The following is a 6,126-nucleotide window of genomic DNA, read 5'->3' as shown; positions in this document are numbered from 1 at the left end:
TACCAGTGTGCCCTTTCGTTCAACTTGGTGGAACAATGTTGCACCGCCGAAGACTTGAGATCATTGGGACATCTTTTCAAACCTCTTTGTTCCCGGTAGGCCTTGTCAGCGGCCTTTTTGCTCACGTTTTAACAAAGTGCCGGCCTGCCACGGGCTTTTAAGAACCTCGCAAAGAAAATATCGTTAGGACAGGTTACATAGTCACAAATTCAGAAGCGTTGTCAGGGCTGTCAAAACGATATCTGTCACGCACCGCATCGAAATGTTTTTGTTCTGTCCCCGATGTGTGGCGGTCCCTTGGTTTCAATAGCAGGCGTCGACATGGAGCTGTGGATATTTCAAACAAAGGCAGAGGGAGAGGAGTATTTCAGTTACCGCTGCATTTGTCTTGTCATACGAACACGGAGCCGTCCTCAAAGACCGAATTAAACAGTCCAAGTAATTACTGAGCTTCAATCCAACATGTAATTCAACACCCATTTTAATTACAGCCACTAGCTACTCAAGCATGGTGGTGAATATGAATTCAGCAGTATCAACAACATCCATTCACCGCGCCACACAATATGCGAACAATAGGAACGCAAGATGAATGTGACCGAGAGTGAATCTATGCATTTTGGATGCACTGAATGAAGGCTGACTGTGAAGAACGCCATCAGGCTTCCCGTCGGCGGTTTATTTTCAGCACATTGTTTTTGCTGAGTGCAAGTGTATAGTGGTAAAGTAGCTAAATAAGTAAGAAGGCTCCCCCCGCCAAACCCAAGCTTAAAAAATGACCAATCAATTGAATAAATTGACTTTAAATTGGAAACGTTAGGGGGAAATAACATCGTAATTGCTCGTACGGAAATAGTTGATGATCGAGAGGGCCGGCACATACATAGAGTGTGAAAGTAAACTGCCACGACAGTGCCAACACATAATTTCTCACCCACGGCTGATCTAATAGGGGCATGGATTTGTCACATTCAAAGCAAAACTACAAGGGCTGGAACATTATGTTAAAGATAAAAGGTCGGCGGAGCTGCATTGAGTTTTTGTCGGATGGTAGCGTCAGCTCGATTCTGATATGGCGCAAATACTTCTGCTTGGTGAAGCTGCTGATGCACTATTTGCGTTGGTTAATTTGCATGCACAAAAAGCACTGATCCAGACACGAATTGTCAAGTGTAATTCGGTGGCTCGGGAATGAAATGATGTTTAAAAAATCCTTGCCAGATACACACTTATCATTGCTATAATAACCACAAGAATAATTACAACAAGATGAAAACAAATAGGATCTTTTAGAGGTGTGGGGATCATAAGACAATTAAAATAATTGCCACCAGTGGCCAGTGGAATAATGTGAGGATGACCCTCAGGTAAATCAAACAGTCAGCACAGGCCAACAATGGAACTTATCCGTTTCGGTTTACTTCTCTTCACTGCCTGGTGTTGAGACTTGTGCCTTGCTCCATGTGTTATGACCGTCGTCAGTCATATCTAAAGTGTCACCTGAAGTGTGTCTCTATGTCATGTGAAGGTACATCGAGTCTTTTATTAGGCATGTAAGCAAACTGGGGGGTTGGTTTGAGTTGACAGGTCTGACACCAGACACCAGGTACCTCCCCCTCTCCAACACTCTCAGGTCCTCTGACATATCTAATAGGCTTTGACAGGCTCTCAGATTGGCAAATGCTAATGACGGCGTATGCCTGCGAGATCTCACGGACTCAAGCTGATGATATCAAAGGGTTTGGAGATTGGGTGGAATTTGAAAGGGTGACTTGATACCCAATGCTTATGATCGGTATTAGTCTGGAGCTAAACAAAGGGAAAGAGCAGTGTGTGCAACAGTGCATTTCTGTTTTTCATACTCAGGAAAATTTTGCACTGAAGTCCATCCATCCATTTTTCGAACCTTGAACTTCTAATGATGGTCTACAGATGAATTCACACTGTATTTTTCACAGACCCATGCATTTCTCTGGGTATTGATTCTCTGTTAAAGACAAGAAATCAAATACAAACATCTGTCCCATTTGTACGGTCTGACGAAATCTCTGATGTGGCCTGTTAGTAAGATCATAAGGCACAAACCGGGTGGCCGTAACAACAAAAATCCTTATTCATGCAACCTTGAAAATGCCGCGAGAATAAGAATGGGGAATTGCGAACCTGTAGGGAACTTCAGATAACGCAACCCATGAAATAAATGAATTTAAATTAACAAATGTTATTTTGGGCTGAGAGTGGCCTCTCTGACATTGCAATCAGTGTTCCATTGGTTGAGGGTAGGGAGGGTGGCTTGGGTGCTGCTGTGAAGCAGATTAAGCCTCTCATTACCACGGTTACTACTTTTTTTTTTTTTACCAGCCTCCATCTCAACCTTGTAGCTCGCCACTTTGCAAGTCCTCTGCAAGGAGGTGAGCTACGATTGAGATCGACTCTCTGTAAATGGGCCAGACAAACACTTGTCAAGGTTGGCAAAAAAGCGACTTTTTCATTTGGACGTTTTTTTTTTTTTTTTAAACAATACATCCAGCAAGAGTGAGGCATCATAATGTTTAATTTAACAATAATGTAAATCTTTCCGAAGCGTCTTTCTTGCCTATGCCCATTTGTCATCATTCAACAAAATCTGAATGTTTGTCACGAAGAATGTCGATCAGCTTGAGATGAAGAAAATCCACGTTTTAGCTAGTTATAATTTTTTTTTAAAAGAGTACAGCTGAATAGTAAAGCTCTCACCATTTGTCGTAGCTCTCCAGTCAAACTGATGCGATTGGCCTTTTTGCTAAAACACACGGTGACAAGCTCTTGACCCCAGTCACCCTCCGACGCTCAAGATGAAGTCTGATTTCAATATGAATGTGAGCTTTGCATTTGATCAAGCACGGAGGGTACCCAGAAATTGGTCACACACTGGTGGTCCAGCTCAGCTTCGCAACCGTTTTGATGGTGATGTCCCTCCCACCTTTCAAATTGTCGTGGCACTCACTCACACGAAACAAAAAAAAAACTGTTTTGACCAGATTCTTGTCAGAATACATTGAAAATCCACTATGGGGACATTGTTTTGTCCTACCTCTTGCCTTGTGTGAACAACTAAATACAAACATACCCAAACAATGTAAAACAAAAAAGCTTACTGCGTGGACAACGGACAGCTTTTTGGCGACGTGACAGAGTTCACACAGAGGTGGAGTTGCACTCCCCTGGCACGATATCACCCTGCTGAGGTTAGCAGGTTGGTACATGACGTTCGTATCCTAGCCAAGTGTTGCTATATCTGTCTGGGCACCTGCAAGGAGTGACAAACAAGCACACTGTCAGTCCTCCAACGCTTTAGAGCACCTGCACTCTTCAAAAGTGACAGCCGCTTGGCATGCTACAGTTGGCTTTTGAACACGGGGTGTCAATATGCCCTCTACGCTGTTGCATTCTTTTGTGATTTGTTAAAAAAAAAAAAAAAAACGTTTCTTCAGCAGCTCTGCATCAGATCAGAATTTTCACAAACTTGTTTTTTTCTTCATCATTCTGCACAAAACCAAGTGGAGGGTCAGATCACAATGGAAATTAATCACAAGAACGAGAGCCATTAATTTGGACAGGATGTGACACGGACCGATGGAGGCCAACAATTGAGAAAGCTTACCGGAGCTGCTGTCAAAAGAAACAATGCTGCTTTTCATGAAAGATGCTGCCAAGGCTCAATGGATTCCTCTCAACTTAACAACTGTTTCCAGTTTGGCCTCAATGTTGATTTTGGCATTAGAGCAACTCTCCTGATGAAACGGAATTTTATGACTTTGCTTACAAAGAAATGCAATGGTCCAAAGGAGGAATGCCCAGCTAAAAGAAATGTACAGCAAGTATTGGAAAGTGATCTGGAAAAGTCCACATCCAGTCCCAATTGGTTTTAATAACTTGAAGTGCATGCTAATGTCTGGAATGATGAATTGTTTTCACATGTGGTTCCATTCAAATCCCAACCTACAGTTCTACAATTGTTTTCACATGTGGTTCCATTCAAATCCCAACCCGTTGTGGCTTGCAGCACATCATGTAGAACTACCACTACAATGTTACTTCTACCAAAGCCATGCACATGTTGCGGGTCTCATCTCAAATCTAAAATTAGTATCCAATTCAACGGCTGTACTTGATCCGAGCTTTACTTGTGATTCAGATTCTGTGACCAGTCTCGCCTCATCAACAATGAACAACAAAAATATCTCATCGGTGTGTATGGTAACATCGGATTACCGGTACATTCAGCTCTCAGTCACAGTATCACAATCAGTGGAAATCACAAACTACAGATGAAGACCTCAGCATCATAATACGTTGTGCAAATATAATATTTCTACAGTTGCTGTTCGGCATTGGCTATAATGTTGCACTCAACAAACACTCCATATGTGTGAAAAACTAAAACTAATACTAAACCTGCAATGGGAACTGACATGTGCATTACCCAATAGAACGGTGAACTGACCAAAATACAGTGTAGGATCATGTTTTATTCTATCCCACAAGAGCACAAATAACAAAGCAAACAAACATGCTGAAAAATTCGGAAATACCGCCTGTTCATACAGACTGGCGCTACGTTGACGGTAAATAAGGTTAAGCATAGAATTCCTGCATGGGAGTTGTTCTCTCTCCATCAGTTTCCTGGCTCAGAGTCCTTGAAGTGGAGAGGCCTCAAAATGCTGTATCGGATTCCACCGGGGGATGAAATTAACATTACAGTGCATCAACAACACCTCTCCCGGCACCTCGTCTCGATGGAGTTGGAGGCAAAACAAGAGTCGGAAACGAAAGAAAAGACTGGATTTTTTTCTCTCACCTTTGGGCCGTATGCTAATGTGACTGTTGAAACTCGTATTGAATTTGGAAGTGCATGCTGAAAGTGAATAAAGGGGTGCGGTGAATCACAGATGATGCGCGAATGACTCGGGGTGAGAGGGAGACCTGATACGGACTATAATTATCATAAACCATATGCCTGCAGCCTGTGGAGTGGCTGCAAGATAAAAATGATGACAAACAACGCAACACATTCGACAAATACCGCCCCCTCACTTCGCTCCTTTCTCATCACAACAACGCAGACTGCCAACCGAATTAGCATCAGCGGCTTGATACATTGGTAATCTATTCCGAGCATAGCAAACAATACAAATTGGATTTCTAATTTACCCTGACTCTTTTATGCAAAGCGACCATAATGAAGTGTCACCATGGTAACAGCTTTGATACAACTTGCATCACAAAATATCCTCATCTTGTGTCCTTGACGCAAGTTTATGCCCGAGTTTGGGGAAAATGACTTCCACAATCACTTCTGCTCCTCTTATCTTAAAGAGGGAACACGCAAACACGTTTTCCTGTCACCCACATACGCGCAAAAATCAAATAAACGTTCACCCCAATGTTTTTCGGAACAACTGCGATTAAACTCGGAAGCCAACAAGCAGAAACGTGTTATGGAGGCACAATCGCAACATCCACAAGGAAAAAACAAAACAAATAGACACCCTCTCAAAATTCCAAAATGGGGCTCATACAATCTACTGCATGCATAACGTCTTCCTTTTTTTTTTCTTACTTGCAAGAATAACAAATTCAGTGACGGGAACGTGGTTTCCACTGAGCCATTTACTGCATGTGAGATAAGCATCATCAAACATGCTTATAAATGGGTCATCATCACTAATCCACTAAAATAACAAAACTGTCTGATATGTCCACAAGGATGCTTATCACAATACAAACACCAAAGAGTTTGTATTGCGATTATAATATAGGGAGGCACGGTGTATCTAGAATTATGCTCATTATTTCACATGAGCTTGACATTGAAGTGCCCTTCGAGTACAGCGTCGAAACCACAAAAATTTTACCAAATACGTCTTCTCCAAGTCCAGCGGAATGACTTCTCTTTGCAATCGCTCCATAATGCAAACACAGTTAGCCTGTGTGTTACATTTCCATATGATCAATCAATGGTTCATCTTCAGGGCATTTTCCTTTTGCTTTGCTTTGCTCCACTGCAAGCAGAACCGATTTGTACTTTGTGGCAGGCAGTAGGGTGAGCAAATAATTTTGACTTTTGTTTGCTTGGCGCCTGAA

The 6,126-nt window shown here is 42.3% G+C and overlaps 1 long non-coding RNA gene across 3 annotated transcripts in view; it reads right to left on the bottom strand.

Moving 5' to 3' along the window:
• LOC109507945 (uncharacterized) overlaps window positions 1-427 on the bottom strand; it is a 36,524-nt gene extending 36,097 nt beyond the window's left edge. The window contains exons 1-2 of one of the 3 annotated variants that reach the window (XR_002166564.1): window positions 254-427; window positions 4-165 (exon numbers count right to left, since the gene is read on the bottom strand). This is a non-coding gene — a long non-coding RNA (uncharacterized LOC109507945). The remainder of the gene's footprint in view (window positions 1-3; window positions 166-253) is intronic. The other 2 variants (XR_002166567.1, XR_002166565.1) reach the window with 2 other exon arrangements.
• Window positions 428-6,126: the final 5,699 nt, after the last annotated feature.

Source organism: Hippocampus comes, unplaced genomic scaffold, assembly GCF_001891065.2.
Source record: "Hippocampus comes isolate QL1 unplaced genomic scaffold, H_comes_QL1_v1.1 scaffold1985, whole genome shotgun sequence".
Classification (NCBI taxonomy): Eukaryota; Metazoa; Chordata; class Actinopteri; order Syngnathiformes; family Syngnathidae; genus Hippocampus; species Hippocampus comes.
The sequence above is the reverse complement of the archived record's forward strand: the minus strand, read 5'-3'. Positions and strand labels throughout refer to the sequence as shown.